The sequence below is a fragment of the Gorilla gorilla genome, chromosome X, assembly GCF_029281585.2.
Source record: "Gorilla gorilla gorilla isolate KB3781 chromosome X, NHGRI_mGorGor1-v2.1_pri, whole genome shotgun sequence".
In the NCBI taxonomy this organism is placed as follows: Eukaryota; Metazoa; Chordata; class Mammalia; order Primates; family Hominidae; genus Gorilla; species Gorilla gorilla.
In genome coordinates, this window is record NC_073247.2 from 62,849,509 (window position 1) to 62,877,357 (window position 27,849).

The following is a 27,849-nucleotide window of genomic DNA, read 5'->3' on the forward strand; positions in this document are numbered from 1 at the left end:
GGGTAGCAGCTGTTTTCAGTGGTCCCTGGGAGCCGGCTGGAGACAGGTGGTCTTGTAAAAGCTCTGCTCTAAATGTAGGCACATTCTACTCCCATGTGTCTTCAAAGCCTTTGTGTGGAATATCTATTTTTTTCAGTTGATACACAATAGAACAACGTTTATGAACCTGCCTTTTGCTTCCTAACGTAAGTAAGAGAATGTAATGGCATCTATATTCAGTGAAAGTGTTTTGATGTGCATCTGTACTTTCTAAGGTAAAACATATCTATGTATACAGAACAGCCTTTAAATCACATCCTTCAGTATACTTTATACATGTTTTTATAATTTCCTTGCTGGTATAAATGTTTTGTATTTGAAAAAGTTATCTATGGAGTATTACATAAAAGACTTCACCTTGTAAAGTCAAATCACTGCTATCATTGAATTTTAGGAAGGGCGAATGGTTAGTCATATGTAAAATACTAATATTAAGTAAACTTCATATTGGCCAACACCAGAATGTATTCTATGGTTGTCATTATTTTGAATTAAGAATTAGTGATTAAAATTCCTAAATTGTTTTGAGTGCTTGATTATAATTTGTAAAAAAAGTTTATTTTTAATATTTCTTTAAATTTAAAATAAGGCTTATATTTCAGGAAAAAAAAAAAAAGATACAGAACATGGCCAGGTGCAGTGGTTCACGCCCGTAATCCCAGCACATTGGTAGGCCAAGGTAGGCAGATCACTTGAGGTCAGGAGTTTGAGACCAGCCTGTCAAGATGGTGAAACCCCCTCTCTACTAAAAATACAAAAATTAGCCAGGCGTGGTGGCACGTGCCTGTATACCCAGATCCATGGGAGTGTGAGACAGGTGAATGGCTCAAACCTGGGAGGCAGAGGTTGCAGTGAGCCGAGAGATCCTGCCACTGCATTCCAGCCTGGGTGACAAAGTGAGACTCAATCTTGGAATTAAAAAAAAAATGGTACAGACCATTTCCATCACCACAGTGCCATCTCTTGTGCTACTCATTTTTAGTAATACTCTCCTCCCATCCACCATCCCTAACCCCTGACAACCACTAATCTATTTTTCATTTCTACTATTTTATATTTTCTACAATGCCGTACGAATGAAATCTCATGGTATATAACATTTTAGAGGCTTATTTCACTCAGCATAATTCCCTGGAGATTCATCCAAGCTATTAATATTTGTGTATCAATAGTTCATATTTTTGTTGTTGTTGTTGTTGTTGAGATGGAGTCTCACTATGTCACCCAGGCTGGAGCGCAGTGGCGCGGCTTTGGCTCACTGCAACCTCTGCCTCCCGGGTTTAAGCGATTCTCGTGCCTCAGCCTCCCAAGTAGCTGGGACTACAGGTGCACGCCGCCACGCCCAGTTAATTTTTGTATTATTAGTAGAGACAGGGTTTCACCATATTAGCCAGGCTGGTCTCAAACTCCTGACCTCATGATCTACTTGCCTCCTGACCTCATGATCTGCCTGCCTCAGCTTCCCAAAATACCAGGATTACAAGTGTGAGCCACCGCGCACGGCCAATGGTTCATTTTTATTACTGAGTAGTATTACATGGTATGGATGTACCACAGTTTCACCATTCACCTATTGTTGGACATATTGATTATATCCGGCTATTTGGCTATTACAAGTAAAGCTGCTATGAACAATTATGTACAAGTTTCTGGATGGGGATAAATTTTAATTTCTCTGAAGTGGTAATTGATGAATTGTATGGTCACTGCATGTTTAGTTTTATAAGAAACTACCAAACTGCTTTCCAGAGTGGCTGTAAGATTTTACCTTCCCAGTAGCATTTTACTAGATGTCCAGTTTCTCTGCATCCTTTCCAGCATTTCGTATTGTCACTATGTCTTTTATTTTAGCTGTTGTAATAAGTGTGTAGTGATGCCTCATCGTGGTCTTAATTTGCATCTAGTGAAGCAAGTAAGTGTTGAACAGCCTCTCATGTGCTTATTTGCTTATTTCTTCAGTGAAATGTATGTTCATATATCTTCATAATTTTCTAATTGAATTATTTGTTTGTTTGTTTTTACCGTTGTTTTGTTTTGTTTTTGAGACAGAGTCTCGCTCTGTTACCAAGGCTGGAATACAGTGGCATGATCTTGGCTCACTCCAACCTCTGCCTCCCAGGTTCAAGCGATTCTCGTGCCTCAGCCTCCCGCGTAGCTGGGATTACAGGTGCGAACCATCATGCCTGTCTAATTTTTGTATGTTTAGTAGAGATGGGTTTTGCCATGTTGCCCAGGCTGGTCTCGAACTCCTGGCCTCAAGGGATCTACCCTCCGTCCACCTCGACCTCCCAAAGCGCTGGGATTACAAGCGTGAGCCACCACGCCTGGCATACCATTGAGTTTTGAGAGTACTATACATATCCATTATATATTCGGGATGTGAGTCGTTTCTTGGATATGTGGTTTGCAAACATTTCCTCCCAGTTTACACCCTGTTTTTTCATCCTTTTAACACGGTTTCTACAGAGCAAAAGTTTTAAATTGGATGAAATCTAATTTTTTTTTCCTTATGGATTATGTTTTTTGAACCATTCACCATGCCTAGATCTCAGACGTTTCTCCTACGCTTTCTTGTAAAAGTTTTTTTATTGTTATATTTTAGATTTAAATCTATGATCCACTTGAGTTTTATATATATATACACATATATATACGTGTATATATACACATATATGTATATATATACGTATATATCACACATATATACGTATATATACATATATATGTATATGTATATATGTACGTATATATGTATGTATATATGTGTGTATTATACATATGTGTATATATATGCATATATATATACGTATATATATATATATGAAGATTAGGTGTTTTTTGTTGTTGTTGTTGTTTGTTTTTTGTTGTTGTTGTTTCTTGTCTATGGATATGCAACTGCTCCAGCACTATTTGTTAAGCAGACGATCCTTCCTTCTTTTTGTCTCTTGGGGAAAATCAGTGTGGGGCTATTTCCAGGTTCTCTATTTTGTTCCAGTGATCTATGTGTCTATTCTTCTCCCAATACTACACAGTCTTGATTCCTGTAGCTATACAAGAAGTATTGAAATATGGTAGAGCCATTCCTCCCACCTTATTCTTCTTTTTCAAAAATTGTCTTAGCTACATATACATTTTTTGAGAAGGAGTCTCACTTTTGTCGCCCAAGCTGGAGGGCAGTGGGGTGATCTCGGCTCACTGCTATCTCTGCCTCCCATGTTCAAGCGATTCTCCTGTCTCAGCTTCCCAAGTAGCTGGAATTTCAGGTACCCGTCACCACACCCGGCTAATTTTTGTATTTTTAGTAGAGACGGTGTTTCTCCATGTTAGCCAGGCTGGTCTCAAACTCCTGACCTCAAGCAATCCACCCATCTCGGCCTCCCAAAGTGTCTTTGTTCAGTTCAGAAAATTCTAGAACATTATTTCTTCAAGTACTGCCTTCTCCCCAGTCTTAATATTCTTTTTTTTATGTTTTTCATTTTTGTGACGTAGTTTTGCTCTGTCACCCAGGGTGTAGTGCAGTGGCAAGACCTCAGCTCACTGCAACCTCCGCTTCCCAGGTTCAACTGATTCTCCTGCCTCAGCCGCCCAAGTAGCTGGGATTTCAGATGCCCACCACCTCAGCGGGCTAATTTTTGTATTTTTAGTAGAGACAGGGTTTTGCCATGTTGGACAGGCTGGTCTCGAACTCCTGATCTCAGGTAATCTGCCTGCCTCGGCCTCCCAAAGTGCTGGGATGACAAGTGTGAGCCACCTCGCCAGGCCTTCACTTTCTTTAATGAACAATTATCAGAGTTTCATCTTAGAGGCAAAAGTGGCTACTGCCAGCCAATCTGTCTGTGGTGTTGGAGGGGAATCTGGCTGATTCAGACGTTTCAAATGAACTTTTAAATTAACCTACATGATGATTATCCTAAGGCCGTTTCCTCCTCCGTGTTTTTTTGATTCAGGGTTTGGAGTTTTTCAGAGGCTTTGTTATAAAGAGCATCTCCTGGTCGGGCACAGTGACTCACGCTGTAGTGCCAGCACTTTGGGAGGCCGAGGCAGGCAGATCACTTGATGTCAGGAGTTTGAGACCAGCCTGGCCAACAGGGTGAAACCCCCGTCTCTACTAAAAATACAAAAATTAGCCAGCCGTGGTGGCAGGCTCCTGTGAATTCCAGTTACTGCAGGGGCTGAGGCAGGAGAATCCCTTGAACCTGGGAGACGGAGGGTGCAGTGAGCCGAGATCACGCCACTGCACTCCAGCCTGGGCGACAGAGTAAGTCTCCGTCTCAAAAAACAAACAGCATCTCTCGCCTACAGTGATTTGAGCTGTGGTCTTGTCTCCTTGGGTTTCTCTATCAGTCTGACCCCATCTACTCTATCTCCCAGGAATGCCTCAATATTTCTGGTGGACCGCTGACACGCTTTCCTCTTTTCCTCTACTGTTAAGAAGAATTGATCCTTGAAAACATTTTCTTCCCAGTTCGATGGAATGTTGAGTAGGGCACGGGATCTATCTGCCATCTTGCTCCAATCATCTGGTTTTAGATATTGTATGTACTTTTGTCACTATGAAAGTGTAATTCTTCTCAATTTGGTTTTCGAAATGGTTATTATTGGTATGTAGAAAACCTATCTATTACTGTATATAATATTTTGTTACCTTTCTGGGTGCAGCTTCCCCTGCATTTTGGCACAAGACTCAATCTGTTTTATTCTCCAAAAGAAAACTGACAGGCTGGGCGCGGTGGCTCACGCCTGTAATTCCAGCACTTTGGGAGACTGAGGAGGGTGGAACACCTGAGGTCAGGAGTTCGAGACCAGCCTGGCCAAGATGGTGAAACCCCATCTCTACTAAAAATACAAAAAATAATTTAGCCATGCGTTGTTGGCGCATGCCTGTAGTCCTAGCTACTAGGGCAGCTGAGGCAGGAGGATCACTTGAACTCAGGAGGTGGAGATTGCAGTGAGCCGAGATCACCCCACTGCACTCCACCCTGGGCGACAGCAATTCTATCTCCAAAAAAAAAAAAAAAAAGAAACAAAAAAGAAAAAAAGAAAATTCACATCACAGGCAATAGATAGCTATAAAAGGATACTTTATGAAAGATTTCACAGGAGAGACTGATGGAAAGACAGAAGTATATATTTTACAGAGCTAAGCAGCTCACTGCAAAAATCAATGGAACTGCCTTTTTCTCCAAAAATAGTACCCCTAAGCTATATTACTACTGGTTCTTCTAGTCCTTCCCACTATCCCAAATCCTCACATTGTCCATTTCCTTATTGGGATAATTTTCCTCTGCCCAGATCTGGGTCCTCCACAACACTTAACCCTGTCTTCAGGTGTTTGAATGCACATTGTTTTAGCTCAGGTTCCCAAGGAAACAGGCTTTGGGCCATACAGGAAACATCTAGGCAGACTATACTGAGAAACCATGCCTGGAAAGGTGCAGGGGGAGAGGAGAGGAGAGGCAATTTACGTACCTGACTCTCACTCCTGGTTCCTTTTCTTATTGGTCAAAATTTACCCCACAGGCACGAACTCCCCCACACTTCTAGATTGCATTAGCTGCCCCTTTGGCAGCTGTCTGGGAAGCCAGATCCCACACTTTGAAGTGTAGTGTTTCATACATTCCAAAAGTGGTAGCAGAGGCCAGGCATGGTGCCTTACTCTGTAATTCAATGCCATCCCCATCAAGCTACCAAGGACTTTCTTCACAGAATTGGAAAAAACTACTTTAAAGTTCATATGGAACCAAAAAAGAGCCCTCATTGCCAAGTCAATCCTAAGCCAAAAGAACAAAGCCAGAGGCATCATGCTACCTGACTTCAAACTATACTACAAGGCTACAGTAACCAAAACAGCATGGTACTGGTACCAAAACAGAGATATAGACCAATGGAACAGAACAGAGCCCTTAGAAATAATGCCGCATATCTACAATCATCTGATCTTTGACAAACCTGACAAAAACAGGCAATGGGGAAAGGATTCCCTATTTAATAAATGGTGCTGGGAAAATTGGCTAGCCATATGTAGAAAGCTGAAACTGGATCTCTTCCTTACACTTTATACAAAAATTAATTCAAGATGGATGAAAGACTTAAATGTTAGACCTAAAACCATAAAAACCCTAGAAGAAAACCTAGGCAATACCATTCAGGACATAGCATGGGCAAGGACTTCATGTCTGAAACACCAAAAGCAATGGCAACAAAAGCCATAATTGACAAATGGGATCTAATTAAACTCAAGAGCTTCTGCACAGCAAAAGAAACTACCATCAGAGTGAACAGGCAACCTACAAAATGGGAGAAAATTTTCGCAACCTACTCATCTGACAAAGGGCTAATATCCAGAATCTACAATGAACTCAAACAAATTTACAAGAAAAAAACAAACAACCCCATCAAAAAGTGGGCAAAGGATATGAACAGACACTTCTCAAAAGAAGACATTTATGCAGCCAGAAGACACATGAAAAAATGCTCATCATCACTGGCCATCAGAGAAATGCAAATCAAAACCACAATGAGATACCATCTCACACCAGTTAGAATGGCGATCATTAAAAAGTCAGGAAACAACAGGTGCTGGAGTGGATGTGGAGAAATAGGAACACTTTTACACTGTTGGTGGGACTGGAAACTAGTTCAACCACTGTGGAAGTCAGTGCGGCAATTCCTCAGGGATCTAGAACTAGAAATACCATTTGACGCAGCCATCCCATTACTGGGTATACACCCAAAGGATTATAAATCATGCTGCTATAAAGACACATGCACATGTATGTTTATTGCGGCACTATTCACAATAGCAGAGTTGTATCCAACCCAAAAGTCCAACAATGTTAGACTGGATTAAGAAAATGTGGCATATATACACCATGGAATACTATGCAGCCATAAAAAATGATGAGTTCATGTCCTTTGTAGGGACATGGATGACACTGGAAACCATCTTTCTCAGTAAGCTATCACAAGGACAAAAAACCAAACACCGCATGTTCTCACTCATAGGTGGGAAGTGAACAATGAGAACACATGGACACAGGAAGGAGAACATCACATTCTGGGGACTGTTATGGGGTGTGGGGAGGGGGGAGGGGGGAGGGGGAGGAATAGCATTAGGAGATATACTTAATGAGAAATGACAAGTTAATGGGTGCAGGACACCAACATGGCACATGTATACATATGTAACAAACCTGCACATTGTGCACATGTACCCTAAAACTTAAAGTATAATAATAATAAAATTTAAAAAAATGTTTTCAAGGATCAATTCTTCTTAACAGTAGAGGAAAAGAGGAAAGCGTGTCAGCGGTCCACCAGAAATATTGAGGCATTCCTGGGAGATAGAGTAGATGGGGTCAGACTGATAGAGAAACCCAAGGAGACAAGACCACAGCTCAAATCACTGTAGGCGAGAGATGCTGTTTGTTTTTTGAGACGGAGACTTACTCTGTCGCCCAGGCTGGAGTGCAGTGGCGTGATCTCGGCTCACTGCACCCTCCATCTCCCAGGTTCAAGGGATTCTCCTGCCTCAGCCCCTGCAGTAACTGGAATTCACAGGAGCCTGCCACCACGGCTGGCTAATTTTTGTATTTTTAGTAGAGACGGGGGTTTCACCCTGTTGGCCAGGCTGGTCTCAAACTCCTGACATCAAGTGATCTGCCTGCCTCGGCCTCCCAAAGTGCTGGCACTACAGCGTGAGTCACTGTGCCCGACCAGGAGATGCTCTTTATAACAAAGCCTCTGAAAAACTCCAAACCCTGAATCAAAAAAACACGGAGGAGGAAACGGCCTTAGGATAATCATCATGTAGGTTAATTTAAAAGTTCATTTGAAACGTCTGAATCAGCCAGATTCCCCTCCAACACCACAGACAGATTGGCTGGCAGTAGCCACTTTTGCCTCTAAGATGAAACTCTGATAATTGTTCATTAAAGAAAGTGAAGGCCTGGCGAGGTGGCTCACACTTGTCATCCCAGCACTTTGGGAGGCCGAGGCAGGCAGATTACCTGAGATCAGGAGTTCGAGACCAGCCTGTCCAACATGGCAAAACCCTGTCTCTACTAAAAATACAAAAATTAGCCCGCTGAGGTGGTGGGCATCTGAAATCCCAGCTACTTGGGCGGCTGAGGCAGGAGAATCAGTTGAACCTGGGAAGCGGAGGTTGCAGTGAGCTGAGGTCTTGCCACTGCACTACACCCTGGGTGACAGAGCAAAACTACGTCACAAAAATGAAAAACATAAAAAAAAGAATATTAAGACTGGGGAGAAGGCAGTACTTGAAGAAATAATGTTCTAGAATTTTCTGAACTGAACAAAGACACTTTGGGAGGCCGAGATGGGTGGATTGCTTGAGGTCAGGAGTTTGAGACCAGCCTGGCTAACATGGAGAAACACCGTCTCTACTAAAAATACAAAAATTAGCCGGGTGTGGTGACGGGTACCTGAAATTCCAGCTACTTGGGAAGCTGAGACAGGAGAATCGCTTGAACATGGGAGGCAGAGATAGCAGTGAGCCGAGATCACCCCACTGCCCTCCAGCTTGGGCGACAAAAGTGAGACTCCTTCTCAAAAAATGTATATGTAGCTAAGACAATTTTTGAAAAAGAAGAATAAGGTGGGAGGAATGGCTCTACCATATTTCAATACTTCTTGTATAGCTACAGGAATCAAGACTGTGTAGTATTGGGAGAAGAATAGACACATAGATCACTGGAACAAAATAGAGAACCTGGAAATAGCCCCACACTGATTTTCCCCAAGAGACAAAAAGAAGGAAGGATCGTCTGCTTAACAAATAGTGCTGGAGCAGTTGCATATCCATAGACAAGAAACAACAACAACAAAAAACAAACAACAACAACAACAAAAAACACCTAATCTTCATATATATATATATACGTATATATATATGCATATATATACACATATGTATAATACACACATATATACATACATATATACGTACATATATACATATACATATATATGTATATATACGTATATATGTGTGATATATACGTATATATATACATATATGTGTATATATACACGTATATATATGTGTATATATATATAAAACTCAAGTGGATCATAGATTTAAATCTAAAATATAACAATAAAAAAACTTTTACAAGAAAGCGTAGGAGAAACGTCTGAGATCTAGGCATGGTGAATGGTTCAAAAAACATAATCCATAAGGAAAAAAAAATTAGATTTCATCCAATTTAAAACTTTTGCTCTGTAGAAACCGTGTTAAAAGGATGAAAAAACAGGGTGTAAACTGGGAGGAAATGTTTGCAAACCACATATCCAAGAAACGACTCACATCCCGAATATATAATGGATATGTATAGTACTCTCAAAACTCAATGGTATGCCAGGCGTGGTGGCTCACGCTTGTAATCCCAGCGCTTTGGGAGGTCGAGGTGGACGGAGGGTAGATCCCTTGAGGCCAGGAGTTCGAGACCAGCCTGGGCAACATGGCAAAACCCATCTCTACTAAACATACAAAAATTAGACAGGCATGATGGTTCGCACCTGTAATCCCAGCTACGCGGGAGGCTGAGGCACGAGAATCGCTTGAACCTGGGAGGCAGAGGTTGGAGTGAGCCAAGATCATGCCACTGTATTCCAGCCTTGGTAACAGAGCGAGACTCTGTCTCAAAAACAAAACAAAACAACGGTAAAAACAAACAAACAAATAATTCAATTAGAAAATTATGAAGATATATGAACATACATTTCACTGAAGAAATAAGCAAATAAGCACATGAGAGGCTGTTCAACACTTACTTGCTTCACTAGATGCAAATTAAGACCACGATGAGGCATCACTACACACTTATTACAACAGCTAAAATAAAAGACATAGTGACAATACGAAATGCTGGAAAGGATGCAGAGAAACTGGACATCTAGTAAAATGCTACTGGGAAGGTAAAATCTTACAGCCACTCTGGAAAGCAGTTTGGTAGTTTCTTATAAAACTAAACATGCAGTGACCATACAATTCATCAATTACCACTTCAGAGAAATTAAAATTTATCCCCATCCAGAAACTTGTACATAATTGTTCATAGCAGCTTTACTTGTAATAGCCAAATAGCCGGATATAATCAATATGTCCAACAATAGGTGAATGGTGAAACTGTGGTACATCCATACCATGTAATACTACTCAGTAATAAAAATGAACCATTGGCCGTGCGCGGTGGCTCACACTTGTAATCCTGGTATTTTGGGAAGCTGAGGCAGGCAGATCATGAGGTCAGGAGGCAAGTAGATCATGAGGTCAGGAGTTTGAGACCAGCCTGGCTAATATGGTGAAACCCTGTCTCTACTAATAATACAAAAATTAACTGGGCGTGGCGGCGTGCACCTGTAGTCCCAGCTACTTGGGAGGCTGAGGCACGAGAATCGCTTAAACCCGGGAGGCAGAGGTTGCAGTGAGCCAAAGCCGCGCCACTGCGCTCCAGCCTGGGTGACATAGTGAGACTCCATCTCAACAACAACAACAACAACAAAAATATGAACTATTGATACACAAATATTAATAGCTTGGATGAATCTCCAGGGAATTATGCTGAGTGAAATAAGCCTCTAAAATGTTATATACCATGAGATTTCATTCGTACGGCATTGTAGAAAATATAAAATAGTAGAAATGAAAAATAGATTAGTGGTTGTCAGGGGTTAGGGATGGTGGATGGGAGGAGAGTGAGTATTACTAAAAATGAGTAGCACAAGAGATGGCACTGTGGTGATGGAAATGGTCTGTACCATTTTTTTTTTAATTCCAAGATTGAGTCTCACTTTGTCACCCAGGCTGGAATGCAGTGGCAGGATCTCTCGGCTCACTGCAACCTCTGCCTCCCAGGTTTGAGCCATTCACCTGTCTCACACTCCCATGGATCTGGGTATACAGGCACGTGCCACCACGCCTGGCTAATTTTTGTATTTTTAGTAGAGAGGGGGTTTCACCATCTTGACAGGCTGGTCTCAAACTCCTGACCTCAAGTGATCTGCCTACCTTGGCCTACCAATGTGCTGGGATTACGGGCGTGAACCACTGCACCTGGCCATGTTCTGTATCTTTTTTTTTTTTCCTGAAATATAAGCCTTATTTTAAATTTAAAGAAATATTAAAAATAAACTTTTTTTACAAATTATAATCAAGCACTCAAAACAATTTAGGAATTTTAATCACTAATTCTTAATTCAAAATAATGACAACCATAGAATACATTCTGGTGTTGGCCAATATGAAGTTTACTTAATATTAGTATTTTACATATGACTAACCATTCGCCCTTCCTAAAATTCAATGATAGCAGTGATTTGACTTTACAAGGTGAAGTCTTTTATGTAATACTCCATAGATAACTTTTTCAAATACAAAACATTTATACCAGCAAGGAAATTATAAAAACATGTATAAAGTATACTGAAGGATGTGATTTAAAGGCTGTTCTGTATACATAGATATGTTTTACCTTAGAAAGTACAGATGCACATCAAAACACTTTCACTGAATATAGATGCCATTACATTCTCTTACTTACGTTAGGAAGCAAAAGGCAGGTTCATAAACGTTGTTCTATTGTGTATCAACTGAAAAAAATAGATATTCCACACAAAGGCTTTGAAGACACATGGGAGTAGAATGTGCCTACATTTAGAGCAGAGCTTTTACAAGACCACCTGTCTCCAGCCGGCTCCCAGGGACCACTGAAAACAGCTGCTACCCTCAGAAAGACAAGATGGTCTTGTTAATGATTTCACTGGACTCTCGAATCTCATCCTCCTTGATCACCAGTGGAGGCGCAAACCTGATGATGTCACCATGGGTTGGCTTGGCCAGAAGTCCATTATCTCGAGTCTTAGAATCACCTTCCAGGCATCACGATCTTTGGTTTCTTTAATAACAATAGCGTTTAATACTTCTTTTCCTCACTGGGCATGGTGGCTCACGCCTGTAATCCCAGCATTTTGGAAGGCCTAGGCAGGTGGATCCATTGTTTTCTTTTTTTTTTTTTTTTTTTTTTTTTTGAGACGGAGTCTTGCTTTGTCGCCCGGGCTGGAGTGCAGTGGCGCGATCTCGGCTCACTGCAAGTTCCACCTCCCGGTTTCACGCCATTCTCCTGCCTCAGCCTCCCGAGTAGCTGGGACTACAGGCGCCCACTACCACGCCCGGCTAATTTTTTTTTTTTTTGTATTTTTAGTAGAGACGGGGTTTCACCGTGTTAGCCAGGATGGTCTCGATCTCCTGACCTCGTGATCCGCCCGCCTCGGCCTCCCAAAGCCATTGTTTTCTTAGTTGGAAATGATCCTGGCATTTAGTGAGTACCTATTACTTAATCTAACATAACACAACTTTAATATTTCATCTCCATATGGTAAGAGCAAGAGAAAAAAACATTTCAGATTACATGAAAAGTTCACTTATAAACATGTATCTCACAGTTACCTCATTTATTCATTTTAACTATTATACCTAGATTACTTATGAAAACTGACATATTAAACAAAGCCAGTCGGCCGGGGTCGGTGGCTCACGCCTGTAATCCCAGCACTTAGGGAGGCCAAGAAGGGCAGATCACTTGAGGTCAGGAGTTCAAGACCAGCCTGGCCAAAAAGGTGAAACCCCATCTCTACTAAAAATACAAAAATTATCCAGGCATGGGGGCGCACGCCTAGAGTCCCAGCTACTTGGGAGGCTGAGACAGGACAATCTCTTGAACCTGGGAGGCAGAGGCTGCAGCGAGCCGAGATAGCACCACTGCACTCCAGCCTGGGCGACAGAGGGAGACTCTGCTCTAAATAAATTAAATAAATAAATAAATAAATAAATAAATAAATAAATAAATAAAGCTAGTCATTTGGAGTTATTTTCCTATTAAAACATTTTAATAGCCTGTAAATGTCAGGTATCCACCTGAGCAAAAACCTTAAATATATGAGTATTTTGCCAATAACTCAGAAAATACAGCTGTTTTATTACACCCACAATATTAAATTAGTCTTACTTATCAAAGAATTGCACATAAAAGACCATTCTGTTTTTAGGTTAGGTTTATGTTTCATAACCTTAAAACATCCAACAGAGACAAATATAGAACCAGTAAACCCAGCCAAAAATGTGTGGTCACAATTTTGAAAACATTTCTCATTTTATTTTACCAACAATTTTAAAACCAGCTTATTTTTCAACTACTTAATTAAGTTGCATGAACTAAATGCGTTTTAGTTAATTACTGTATATTTATATGAGTACCTATTTAAGCCAATCTGAATAGGATTCTTTAAATAATTGTTTGCCAACGATTCCAGATTTTACCATGTAGACACATTTAACATAACACATGTACATACGCAGGAATACGCCCAAACACAGATACGTACATAAACAAAGATAACTTTCATTTTAGAATTTTGATTATGGGACAGTAAAACATACAAACTCACTGATTTATAAAAGACGTTGGATCTAAATTATATTTCTGACAAAATGGAAGAAGGCTAAACTTTATTTAAGATTTTTCTCCTCAATAGGTAATCTTATGAAGGTGGTGACCCAAATTTTGGGTAAAGCAGTTTGAGTCAGTTACCAACATGTTGAATTAGACAAAGAATTGTTAACTGTAAAAATGTGACTGAATTATGTGAGGAGGCCCAAAAGGTAAGTGGTATTCCAATAAGCTTTGTATAATGTTCTCTTGGTCTCAATTCCTCATCCTTGAAGATAAGAGTGTTGTCTTCCCTTTTAGTATAGGAAGGAGATCTTTTACATGGGAATTTCATCTTTTGCTTTTAAGAAACACTACAAAGGTCAGTGATTTTATTTTATTTGTATCTGATGTCTTTCAACTGTCTTTATTTTAATAGTCAGTATGCCAGAGTAGCTGAGGAGTTTTGGAAAAAGAGTTTTGCTTAAAGAAGGATAAAGAGGAAGAGGTAAACAAAGGAGAGGGGAAGGCTTTGGAGAAGAAAATCTCAGCTAGCTTTAGACAGTATCTTGCAGTGAGGCAGCCTTTGAGTCTTCAATGTGTTCTGGAGCCTCAAGATACCAACTGAGATAGGAGTCCCATTTGGACTGTATTATTTTAGTTCAGTTTGAGGAAAACAGACTGCGTGAATGATCCCCATAATGTTGGCACACATTACCAGCTGGCGTCCCAGAAAGAGGGAACTATGTTGGCATGCCTTTGAACTTTGAGAGCCTGTGTGTAAATAAATTAATCTAGGTGATTCGGTTTAATGCCTAATACACAAAAGCCAAATTAAACTCTAAGCATGCAAACGATTCAGAAAATAAAGTACAAACTTACCAGGAAGCATGAGAAGCCTTCTCTAACAGAAAAATCTCTGTAACCCGGCCTCATAACCAGGAGGGAGAAAATCCCTCTTAAACAGGCCGTCTCTGGCTGGGTGTAGTGGCTCATGCCTGTAATCCCAGCACTTTGGGAGGCCGAGGCGGGCAGATCACTTGAGCTCAGGACTTCAAGACCAGCCTGGCTAACAGGGTGAAACCACATGTCTACTAAAAAACACAAAAATTATCCAGGCGTAGTGGCGCACGCCTGTAATCCCAGTTACTCGGGAGGACGATGCACGAGAATCACTTGAGCCTCGGAGGTGAAGGTTGCAGTGAGCCCAGATCACACCACTGCACTGCAGCCTGGGCGACAGAGCGAAACACTGTCTCAAAAAAAAAAAAAGAAAAGAGAAAGACAAGATAAAAAAGACAAGACAAGAAAAGAAAGGAAAAGAAAAGAAAAGAGGAGGTTTCATAACCAGGAGACAGAGAAAGACCCTTCCTAACAAATTCCCAAATAAAACTGAACTCAACTCCCCAACAAATGGCAGTTTGATCCAAGAAAGTCTCACCGGGGGGAAAGAGGCAACCAGAAAAGCAAAAGCTCAAGGGGACCAAGTGTGCAGACCTCACGCCATAGTTCCAGAGGTCATTGATATCTCCAAGGTGAGTCAGCTTCGGACCCCACTTCTGACACCACAAATATCAAAGTCAAAACCTATGGAGACAAGTCTCTTTTTTAAACTACAATATTAAGGATGTTATATTATGTTTTTGTTTTTGTTTTTTGTTTTGAGGCCGGGTCTCACTGTCGCCCACCCCGGAGTGCAGTGGCACAATCTCGGCTCACTGCAACCTCTGCCTCCCCGACTCAGCCTCTGGAATAGCTGGGATTACAGGCATGCACCACCACATCCAGCTAATTTTTGTATTTTTTTGTGGTGACAGGGTTTCACCACGTTGTCCAGGCAGGTCATGAACCCCTGGGCTCAAGCGATCCACCGGCCTCAGCCTCCCACAGGGCTGGGATTACAGGGTGAGCCACCACGCCAGGCCATGAATCTCTAAACATTTTATTTGAGAATCACAGAATTGTGATCTGAGGCATACACCCAAACTGGCTGGTCTTTGGTATGTCCAAAGAACAAAGAGAAAGTTGAGAGTTTTATTAGAAACAGAAATGTTACCTATAGTTTTTAAAGCAAGTCCATTGGCACCAGAGAAGCTTTCAGGAGCTGGAAGCTCTGATTGGTGAGTGTGGACAATAGGTAAAACAAGCCTTAGAGTCATTGCAGGTTGTTTCAGCAGTTACTAGGTAAAAGTGCTCTTAGGGTGGCAGCAGGCCATTTCAGCCACCAGCCTTGTGGAAAATTCAATTCTTAGAGCAGGTGCAATGTGCCCTGAGTGCTTTTTCCCCTGGCCACACAACTCTGACATAGTTGTGTATGTCAAGAATGAGTCAATTCAGGTGGGCTGCGGTGGAGCACGCCTGTAATCACAGCACTTTGGGAGGCCAAGGCGGACAGATGGCTTGAGGTCAGGAGTTTGAGACCAGCCTGGTCAACATGGCAAAACCCTGTCTCCGGTAAAAATACAAAATTAGTCGGGTGTGGTGGCACGTGGCTGTAGTCCCAGCTACTCGGGAGGCTGAGGCGGGAGAATCGCTTCAACCCAGGAAGCTGAGGTTTCAGTGAGCCGAGATCACGCATGGCACTCCAGCCTGGGTGACACAGAGAGACTTCATCTCAAAAAAACAAACAAACAAACAAAAACAAAAAAAAAACAAAAAAAAAACCAAAAAAACAAAAAACAAAACAAAACAAACAAAAAAACAACTAAGAGCGACTCACTTCACATAATCAACTTTCACAATGTTTAAAGCAGAGTCCTGTTTAGCAATGCACAAAAATTCTCCTTTGTGACCCATTCATTTTACTGCTGTTGGCTTTCTTGCTTTTGCTTTCAGACAGAGACACTCTCCTTTGACCAAACTTGAATCGGGCTCCTCTGAGTCCTGTTTCCGACTAGGTCCCAACCTCGGGCTCTGTCCTTCATCCAGGGACTCTGCCCATTTAGCCTGTTTCAGCAAAAATCCTGTCAAGTCAGTTTAGCCAGAATTCCCCTGCACCTGAGTTTTCCTCCAAGTAATTTCCCATCTTCTGACCCCCCGACCCTACTCCTTGACTACAAATCCCCACTTGTCCTTGGGGAGTTGAAGTCGATCCCAATATCACTCTCCCACCGCAAGACCCCATTACGGTGGTCCCTGTACCTATCACAGTAGTCCCCCCTCTGAGTAAAGTCGTCCTTACGATCTTTTTTTTTTTTTTCAGAGACAAAGTCTCACTCTGTAACTCAGGCTGGAGTGCAGTGACCCAATCCTAGCTCACTGCAGCCTCAAACTCCAGGGCCCAAGCAATCTTCCTGCCCCAGCCTCCCGAATAGCTGGGACTACAGGTATGCACCACCAAATCCAGCCATATATATATATATATATTTTTTTTTTTTTAATTTTCTACAGACCCAGGAACTTGATATGCCCATCTAATTTCTGAATTTTTTGTAGAGATGGCGTTTTGCCATGTTGCCCAGGCTGGTCTTGAACTCCTGGGCTCAATCAATCCTCTTGCCTCAGGCTCCCAAAGTGCTGGGATTACAGGCACGAGCCACTGCAGCTGGCCCTTCCTTACAGTCTCTAATAAGTGCAATAAATACTTGTTTGCTTTAACATTTCCCTGTGTCTTCAATCTCCTGAAGTCATGTGGCTGACATTGTCTTTACTCCACCCGGTATAAAAATTCCTTTCTTTCGTCGGGTGCAGTGGCTTACGCCTGCAATCCCAGCGCTTTGGGAGGCCGAGGCAGGCAGATAACCTGAGGTCAGGAGTTCCAGACCAGCTTGGCCAACATGGCAAGACCCCACCTCTACTAAAAGTACAAAAATTAGCCGGGCGTGGTGGTGTGCGCCTGTAGCCCCAGCTACTCAGGAGGCTGAGGCAGGAGATTTGCTTGAACCCAGGAGGCAGAGGTTGCAGTGAGCTGAGATCATGCCACTGCACTCCAGCCTGGGTGAGAAAGCGAGACTCTGTCTCAAAAAAAAAATCATTTTTTTCAACAGCTTGGAGTTATTACACCATTGCATCCTTGCCTCCAGTGTGGTATTTGAGAGATCCGGTGTCAGTTTAATTATTTTTCCTCCGTGAGTAACCTGCTATTTCTCTCTGATCGTTTTTAAAATATTTTTTTCTTTGTCTTTCACAATTTTACATTTCACTTTTCCTGTGTGTATGTGTGTACTATAATACCTTTAAACCTTAAGTCATTTTTTAAAATCTGAGAAATTCTCATTGATTACTTATTTAAGTACACTCTCCTTTTTAATAACTGTATTCTCTTCTTATAAGGCTACTATTAGATGTGTTTTGACATTTATTCTTCTATCCTCTCTATTAATTAACTTTTCTTTCATTTACTTCTTCTCTATCCATTACTGATTACTTTTATGAATTCTTTAGACGCATTTCCTCAGCTCAGTAATTGCTTTTTCAACTATATCGGTTTTAACATCCAATCTATTCCGCTGAATTATTGATTTGAGCAGTTAATGTTTTCATATCCAATCTATCCAATAGGTTTTCTATTTACTTACTTACTATTTATTTATTTATTTATTTATTTGAGACAGAGTCTTCCTCCGTCGCCCAGGTTGGAGCACAGTGGCACAATCTTGGCTCACTGAACCTCTGCCTCCCGAGTCCAAGCAATTCTCCTGCCTCAGCCTCTTGAGTAGCTGGAACCACAGGCATGTGACACTGTGCCAGGCTAATTTTTGAATTTTTAGTAGAGATGGAGTTTCACCTTGTTGGCCAGACTGGTCTCGAACTCCTGAACTCAAGGGATCCACCTGTCTCGGCCTCCCAACGTGCTGGGATTACAGGCTTGAGCCACTGTGCCTGGCCTTTTTTTTTTCTTTTTCCAGAGTTTCACTCTTGTTTCCCAGGCTGGAGTGCAATGGTGTGATCTCACCTGAATGCAACCTCCACCTCCCAGGTTCAAGTGATTCTCCTGCCCCAGCCTCCTGAATAGCTCAGGTTACAGGCGTGCACCACCGCATTCTATCATTCATTAGCATCTGTATCCCTTCCTTGAACACCAAAAAAAACTTATCTTTTCTTTCCTGTCCCTGCTCCCGTCTTCCAAGTTTATAATACTGGGAATTTTAGTTCAAGACTGTAATTTTAAAATTTTTCAATCTAAAGTTTACACTTTTCAATAAATTTTACTATTTTTCTGCTCGCCATTGCTTACTGAAATCACCTCCTTCCTCCTAAATTTAGTTTTCCCTTCTCACAGGACTGGATACCAATAATTATTTCTGAAGGGTATATGCGTCATGAATTTTCTGAAATATTTCTCCCCTCATTCTGGATTATTCTGGCTGTATATAGATATCTAGGTTCAACTTTTTTATTGTTTGTTCTTGTTTTGTTTTTTTGAGACAGTGCCTGGCTCTGTCACCCAGGCTGGAATGCAATGGCACAATCTCGGCTCACTGCAATCTCCACCTCCCGGACTCAAGCAGTTCTCCTGCCTCAGCCTCCCAAGTAGCTGGGACTACAGGCATGTGGCACCACACCTGGTTACTTGTGTTTTTTGTAGAAGTGGGTTTCGCCTTGTTGACCAGGCTGGTCTCAAACTCCTGAGCTCAAGCGAGCATCCGGTCTTGGCGCCCAAAGTGCTGGGACTACAGGCATGAGCCACTGCGCCTGGTCCAAAGTTATTTTAAATCAGCTCCTTGAAAAACCTCTCCATTGCATTCTCTCTTCTCTTTTTCTCTCTGGGACCTTTCAGGATTTTATCTTTATCCTAGAAATTTTACCACGAGGGGGTGTGTGTGTGCGTGCACTCGTGCATGCACAGGTGTGTGTGCACATGTGTGTTAATCAGGCTCAGAACTAGGTGGCTCTTTTCAGGTTGAAGATTCATGTCTTTGTTCAGTTGGGAAAATTCTAGAACATTATTTCTTCAAGTAGTGCCTTCTCTCCAGTCTTTTTTTTTTTTTTTTTTTTTCATTTTTGAGATGGAGTTTTGCTCTGACACCGAGGTTGGAGTGCTGTGGCAGGACCTCAGCTCACTGCAACATCTGTTTCCCGGGTTCAAGTGATTCCCCTGCCTCAGCCTCCCAAGTAGCTGGGATTTCAGGCGCCCACCACCACACTGGGCTAATTTTTGTATTTTTAGTAGAGACAGGGTTTCACCATGTTGGACAGGCTGGTCTCGAACTCCTGACCTCAGGTAATCTGCCTGCCTTGGCCTCCCAAAGTGTTGGAATAACAGGCGTGAGCCACCGCGCCCGTCCCAGTCTTTCTATTCTCTACCTCTGGATCTTCTATTGGATGAACGTTGAAAGTTCTTGGATCTCTTCTCCATTTCCTTTATTATTTTCCTTTCGTAATTTCTATTCTGTAATTCTTTTCTGCTATACGATAAAGTAGTGCCATGCCTGAACACATTTTTTCATTGGGTTGTTCCAGTTTCTCTTATTGATATGGAAAAGCTTTGTTACATATTAGAGATGGTTACTGTTAATTTATTGGGGATGCTTCATTTTCCCCAAAATTTGCCTTTTTTTTTTTTTTTTTTTTTTTTTTTGAGCCGGAGTCTCACTCTGTTGCCCAGGATGGAGTGCAGTGGTGCAATCTCGGCTCACTGCAAGCTCCGCCTCCCAGGTGCACGCCATTCTCCTGCCGGGTTCATACCATTCTCCTGCCTCAGCCTCCCGAGTAGCTGGGACTACAGGCACCCACCACCACACCTGGCTAATTTTTTGTACTTTTAGTAGAGACAGGGTTTCACCGTGGTAGCCAGGATCGTCTTGATCTGCTGACCTCGTGATCTGCCCGCCTTGGCCTCCCAAAGTACTGGGATTACAGGCATGAGCCACTGTGCCTGGCCTAAAATTTGCCTTTTTAAACAGTTTTTTTATGGTGTCTTTTGACTTAGATGATACTTTACTTTTTACATCTTTAAATATGTCAGATTCATTGTTTATAGCCTTGGTGTAATATCAGGAAGTGCCTATGCCAACTCAAGATGTCTTACACTGTAATATTTTCCTAAAATTTCATCTAGTTCTTTATGACTTCACGTTTTCACATTTAAGTCTCTGAATTTTTAGAATTTATTATTTTATGTGGTTGAAAGTAAGGATTTAATGTTTATTTTTCCAAATGGATAGACAACAATCCTTTATTATACAATCCTTTATTATACACCCCATCTTTTGCCCACTGTTTGGAAATGCATGCTGAAATTTGTATATAAATTAGTCTGTTTCTTGACTTTTTATTTTGTTTCACTAATTAATCTATTTCTATGTGCATTCATTTTTGATTGCTGCTGTAACAAATTGTCAACAGCTAAGACAACACTGGGCCCCGTGTCTCACGCCTGTATTCCCAGCACTTTGGGAGGCTGAGAGGGGCAGATCGCTTGAGGTAAGGAGTTTGAGACCAGCCTGGCCAACATGGCGAAACCCTGTCTCTACTAAAAATACAAAAATTAGCCGGGTGTGGTGGCGTGCACCTGAAATCCCAGCTACTCGGGAAGCTGAGACAGGAGAACCGCTTGAACACAGTAGACAGAAGTTGCGGTGAGCCGAGATCACCCCACTGCCCTCCAGCTTGGGCGACAAAAGTGAGACTCCATCTCAAAAAATATTTATATAGCTAAGACAATTTTTGGAAAAGAAGAATAAGGTGGGAGGAATTGCTCTACCATATTTCAATACTTCTTATATAGCTACAGGAATCAAGACTATATACCACTGGGAGAAAAATAGACACATAGATCGCTGTAACAAAATAGAAAACCTAGAAATAGCCCACACTGATTTTTTACCAAGAGACAAAAATAGGGAAAGATCATCTGCTTAACAAATGGTGCTGGGGCAGTTGCAGAGCCATAGGCCAAAATAATAATAATAATAATAATAATAAGGCCTAGTCTTCATACCTTTATACAAAAAAGTAAGTCAAGTGGATCATAGATTTAAATCTAAAATATAAAACTAAAAAAGGCCGGGCACGGTGGCTCACGCCTGTAATCCCAGCACTTTGGGAGGCCGAGGTGGGCGGATCACGAGGTCAGGAGATCGAGACCATCCTGGCTAACACAGTGAAACCCTGTCTCTACTAAAAATACAAACAAGTTAGCTGGGCGTGGTGGCAGGCGCCTGTAGTCCCAGCTACTCGGGAGGCTGAGGCAGGAGAATGGGGTGAACCCGGGAGGTGGAGCTTGCAGTGAGCCGAGATCGTGCCACCGCACTCCATCCTGGGCAACAGAGCGAGACTGCATCTCAAAAAACAAACAAACAAACAAACAAACAAACAAAACTAAAAAAAAGTTTTACAAGAAAATATAGGAGAAACGTCTGAGATCTAGGGCATAGTGAATGGTTCAAAAAGCATAATACATAAGGAAAAAAATAAATTAGATTTTATCCAATTTAAAACTTTTGCTCTGCAAGAAATCTTGTTAAAAGGATGAAAAAATAGGGTACGATCTGAAAGAAAATGTTTGCAAACCACATATCCAAGAAATGACTCACATCCAGAATATATAATGGATACGTATAGTACTCTCAAAACCCAACAGTAGGCTGAGCGTGGTGGCTCACGCTTGTAATCCCAGCACTTTGAAAGGTCGAGGTGGACGGAGGGCAGATCCCTTGAGGCCAGGAGTTCAAGACCAGCCTGGGCAACATGGCAAAAAACCCATCTCTACTAAAAATACTAAAATTAGACAAGCATGATGATGCATGCCTGTAATCCCAGCTACTCTGGAGGCTGAGGCACGAGAATCACTTGAACCTCGGAGGCGGAGGTCGGAGCGAGCCAAGATCGTGCCACTGCACTCCAGCCTGGGTAACAGAGCAAGACTCTGTCTCAAGAAAAAAAAATAATAAAAACCTCAATGGTAAAAAATACAAACAAATAATCCAATTAGAAAATCGTGAAAAGATGTGAACATACATTTCACTGAAGAGCAAATAAGCAAATAAGCACATGAAAAGATGTTCAACACTCATTTGCTTCACTAGATGCAGAATAACACCACGATGAGGCATCACTACACACTTATTACAACAGCTAAAATAAAAGACATAGTGACAACACCAAATGGTGACGAGGATGCAGAGAAACTGGACACCTCATTAAGTGCTGCTGGGAAGGTAAAATCTTACAGCCACTCTGGAAAGCAGTTTGGTAGTTTCTTATAAAACTAAACAATGCAGTGACCATACAATTCAACAATTACACTTCAGAGAAATTAAAAGGTATGCCCATCCAGAAACTTGTACATAATTGTTCATAGCAGCTTTACTTGTAATAGCCAATAGCTGGAAATAATCAATATGTCCTAAAATAAGTGAATGGTCAAACTGTGGTGCATCCATCCCCTGGAATGCTACTCAGCAATAAAAATGAACTATCGTCAGGGCACAGTGGCTCATCCTGTTATCACAGCACTTTGGGAGGTCGAGGCGGGTGGATGATGACGTCAGGAGTTCAAGACCAGCCTTGCCAGTATGTTGAAACCCCATCTTTACTACTAATACAAAAATTACCCAGGTGTGGTGGCACGCACCTGTAGTCAGAGCTACTCGGGAGGCTGAGGCTGGAAAATTGCTTGAACCCGGGAGGCAGACAGTTGCAGTGAGCCGAGACACTGCACTCTAGCCTGGGTGACAGAGTGAGACTCTGTCTCAACAACAACAACAACAACAACAATGAACTATTGATACACAAATATCAATATCTTGGAGGAATCTCCATGGAATTAACGCTGAGTGAAATAAGCCCGTAAAACGTTATGTACTGTAAGATTTCACTTGTACAGCATTGTAGAAAAGACAAAATTGTGGAAACGAAAAACAGATTTGTGGTTGCCAGGGATTAGGGATGGCGGATGGGAGGAGAGTATTACTAAAAATGAGTAGCACAAGGGATAGCATTGCGGTGATGAAAATGTACTGTACATTTTTTTTTCAAGAGGGATTCTCACTCTGTCTCCTAGGCTGTAGTGCAGTGGCACGCTCTCGAGCTCACTGCAACCTCTGCCTCCCGGGTTCGAGCTATTCTCCTGTCTCAGCCTCCCATGTAGCTGGGACTACAGGCGGGTGCCACCATGCCTGGCTAATTTTTGTACTTTTAGTAGAGACGGGGTTTCTCCATGTTGGCCAGGCTGGTCTCAAACTCCTGACCTCAAGTGATCTGCCCACCTCGGCCTCCCAAAGTGCTGGGATTACAAGCGTGAACCACTGCACCCGGCCATGTTCTGTCTCTCTTTTTTTTTTTTTTTCTGAAATATAAGCTTTGTTTAAAATGTAAAGAAATATTAAAAATAAACTTTTTTTTACAAATTATAATCAAGCACTCAAAACAATTTAGGGATGTTAAACACTAATTCTTAATTCAAAATAATGACATCCATAGAATATATCCTGGTGTTGGTCAACATAAAGTTTACTTAATATTAGTATTTTATAGGCCGGGCTCAGTGGCTCACACCTGTAATCCCAACACTTTGGGAGGTCGAGGCAGGCAGATCACGAGGTCAGGAGATCGAGACCACCCTGGCTAACACGATGAAACCCCGTCTCTACTAAGAATACAAAAAATTAGCCAGGCGTTTTGGTGGGCACCTGTAGTCCCAGCCACTCGGGAGGCTGAGGCAGGAGAATGGCGTGAACCCAGGAGGCGGAGCTTGCAGTGAGCGGAGATCGAGCCACTGCACTCCAGCCTGGGCGACAGAGCGAGACTCCGTCTCAAAACAAAAACAAAAACAAAAAACAAAAGAAAACAAAAAAACTAGTATTTTTTATATGCTTAACCACTGATCCTTCCTAAAATTCAATGAAAACAATGATTTGACTTTATAAGGTGCAGCCTTTTATGTAATACGCTAGAGATACTTTTTCAAATACAAAACCTTTATACCAGCAAGGAAATTATAAAAGCATATATAAAGTATACTGAAGGATGTGATTTAAAGGCTGTCTGTATATACAGATGCATTTCACCTTATAAAGTACACGTGCACATCAAAACACCTTCACTGAATATAGATGCCATTACATTCTCTTAACACTACAAAGCAAATGTCAGGTTCATGAACATTGTTCCATCGTGTATCAACTGAAAAAAACATATATACACAAAAAGATTTTGACGGCACATGGGAGTGGAATGTGCCTACATTTAGAGCAGAGCTTTTACAGGACCACCTGTCTCCAGCCGGCTCCCAGGGACCACTGAAAACAGCTGCTACCCTCAGAACGACAAGATGGTCTTGTTAATGATTTCACTGGACTCTCGAATCTCATCCTCCTTGATCACCAGCAGAGGTGAAACCTGATGATGTCACCATGGGTGGGCTTGGCCAGAAGTCCATAATCTCAAAGTCATAGACACAACTCCCAAGCATTACAGTCTATGGTTTCTTTAATAACAATAGCATTTAATAATTATTTTCCTCCCGGGCACAGTGGCTCACGCCTGTAATCCCAACACTTTGGGAGGCTGAGGCGGGTGGATCGCCTGAGGTCAGGAGTTCGAGACCAGCCTGGCCAACATGGCGAAACCCCGTCTCTACTAAAAATATAAAAATTAGCCGGGCATAGTGGCGCATGCCTGTAATCCCAGCTACTCAGGAGGCTGAGGCAGGAGAATCGCTAGAACCCAGCAGGCAGAGGTTGCAGTGAGCCAAGATCGTGCCATTGCACTCCAACCTGGGCAACCAGAATGAACCTCTGACTCAAAATAATAGCAATAATAATAATTCTGTTCCTCTTATGGCAGTTACAACATCAAAAGGTAGCTTCATGGGTTCACTTCTCACGATAATACCCATTTTTTTCCTGCATTTTCAGCAAGATTTTCTTGTTCTAAAACCTCAAGGGCTGCGATGGTCACTCAGCAGCCTAGTAGATTGCCACGATGTGTGGACCCATGTTCCTCTGGCTTAATGGTCAGCATTATGCCATCGTCCCACAGCACTGCAGACACAGAGTATCAACCCCCAGAAAGGGCCTTTCCAAGGAGGACTATATCAGGTCTGACATTTTCATGATCAACAGCCAGCCATCTACCAGTTCTGGCCAATCCTATCTGTATTTCATCAGCAATGAACAGAACCAAGCTGGGAGCATGAGATGGGACGAGGGCAAGTAAAAATACCACAAAGCTCACTGTTCTTACGGAGATTCAGCTGGTCTCTCTCTCGCTCTTTCTTTCTTTCTTTCTTTTTTCCGTCTTGCTCTGTCGCCCAAGCTGGAGTGCAGTGGTGTGATCTCAGCTCAATGCAACCTCCACTTCCCGGGTTCAAATCATTGAGTGAGCCCAGGAGGTCAAGACCAACCTGGGAAACATAGCAAAAGGCAGGGTGGTGCATGCCTGTAGTCCCAAGGCCGAGGCGGGAGAATCACTTGAGTCCCAGAGGTAGAGCCCAGCCTGGACAACATAGCGAAACTGTCTCTAATAGAAAAATTAAAAATATTAGTGGGGGCGGGGTGGTGTGAGCCTGTAGTCCCGAGGCCGAGGCGGGAGGATTGCTTGAGCCTAGGAGGTCGAGGCCAGCCTGGCCAACATAGCGAAACCCCATTTCTGCTAACAACAAGAACAACAAAAAAATAGCGTGGGCGGGGTGGCTCACTCCTGTAGTTTTGAGGCCAAGGTGGGAGCATTGCTTGAGCCCAGGAGTTTGATACCAGCCTGGCCAACAAAGCGAAAGCCTGCCTCTCCTAATAAATAAATAAATAAATAAATAAATAAATAAATAAATAAATAAATAAAAATGAGCGGGGTGGAATGGCACACGCCTATAGTTCTGAGGCCGAGGTGGAAGCATCATCTGAGCCTAAGAGGTGGAGGCCAGCCTGGGCAACATATCGAAACCCGGTTTCCACTAAAACGAAACAAAACAAAACAAAAAATAGCTTGGGCAGGGTGGTGCATGGCTGTAGTCCTGAGACGGGAGGATCCCTTGAGTCCAGGAGCTTGATGCCGGCCTGGCCAACATAGGGAAACACGGTTTCTACTAAAAAAAAAAAAAAAAAAAAAAAAGCGTGGGCAGGGTGGTGCATGCCTGTAGTCTCGAGGCCATGGCGGAAGGATCCCTTGAGCCCAGGACGATGAGACCAGCCTGGCCAACATAGCAAAACCTGGCTCCCATTTAAAAAAAAAAAAAAAAAAAAAGCGTGGGCTGGGTGGTGAATGCCTGTAGTCCCGAGGCCGAGGTGGGAGGATCGCTTGAGCCCACGACGTCAAGACCAGTCTGGCCAACACAGCGAAACCTTCTCTATTAAAAAATCAAAAAATAAAAAATATTAGTGGGGGTGGGGTGGTTCACGCCTGTAGTCCCAAGACGGAGGCCGGAGGATTGGCCAAGGCAGATGTAACCAATACCACAATCACATCCCACAAGTAAATACATTTTCCTCTCTTCAGGGCTACAGGTAAAGGATGGTAATTGTGCGCACCATACTTAGATTCCCTTTCAAAAATGTAAGCAGAGGTTGCGGGGCCTTGGACTGTTTTTTTCAGTGGCAACAGATATAGAAGCCACTGAAGAATGAAAGCCACGACTAAGTATAGCAAACCTCCACAAATGTGCTAGTTTGGAAAACATCGTGTCTTTCAAGTAGAAAAATCACAGATTGACTATTTTTTTCTTCCCACAGTTCAGACTAGAATCCAGATTTTTAACCCAAGATCCAGGAACGGTCTTCGGAGAGTTCAAAATCTGACGGCGCCTGAGGACCACCCACTTTTTCGCAGTGGCAACAAAGTGTGGCTGGAGGAGGAGACATTATTCTGCTACGTCACTGCCCAAGGATGATGGACCAATCAGGGCAGTTAGTGAACTCCATCTGGCCAATTAGAAGTCAGAACAGTAGGCGGAACAAGCGAAGCGGATGTGGCTTCTATCAGTCCCGGCTCCAGGGACGGAACCTTCTCAAAGTGGGGGTGGAGACTCTAATTTTCCCGCCTAAAGCATCCCCTGGGATTGGCTACTTTAAGTTCAGAGTACGCATGCTCTGACTTTCTCTCTCTTTCGATTCTTCCATACTCAGAGTACGCACGGTCTGATTTTCTCTTTGGATTCTTCCAAAATCAGAGTAAGCATACGCTGATTTTCTTTTTCCGTTCTTCCTACCCCTCCCCTCCTCCGCGGTGCATTTGCTGTCTGGTTTCAATAAGGAGTGTATATGAGGCAGGCCGCCATCTCAAATCTTTCCTGTCAGTTTCTAACTTTTTCAGGTACGGGAATTTTCCTCGGAACTCTGTAGTAACTTAAGAAATTTGGGCCGGGCGCGGTGGCTTACACTTGTAATCCCTGCACTTTTGGAAGCCACAGCTGGTGGATCGCCTGAACCTAAGAGGCGGAGGTTGCAGTGAGCCATGATCACGCCAGTGCACTCCCGACTGGGCA

General features: G+C 42.5%; 1 protein-coding gene and 1 pseudogene across 5 annotated transcripts in view; one reads left to right on the plus strand and one right to left on the minus strand.

Moving 5' to 3' along the window:
- Positions 1-11,788: 11,788 nt before the first annotated feature.
- LOC129529810 (ornithine aminotransferase, mitochondrial-like) lies at positions 11,789-27,543 on the minus strand (annotated as a pseudogene).
- Positions 27,364-27,849, plus strand: part of LOC129529923 (protein SSX2) — a 38,611-nt gene continuing 38,125 nt past the window's right edge. For 3 of the 5 annotated variants that reach the window (XR_010132470.1, XR_008675443.2, XM_055375988.2), the window contains exon 1: positions 27,379-27,535. The gene's annotated coding sequence lies outside the window, so the exon portion shown is untranslated. Of the gene's footprint in view, positions 27,536-27,849 lie in introns of all 5 variants that reach the window. The other 2 variants (XM_055375986.2, XM_055375987.2) reach the window with 2 other exon arrangements.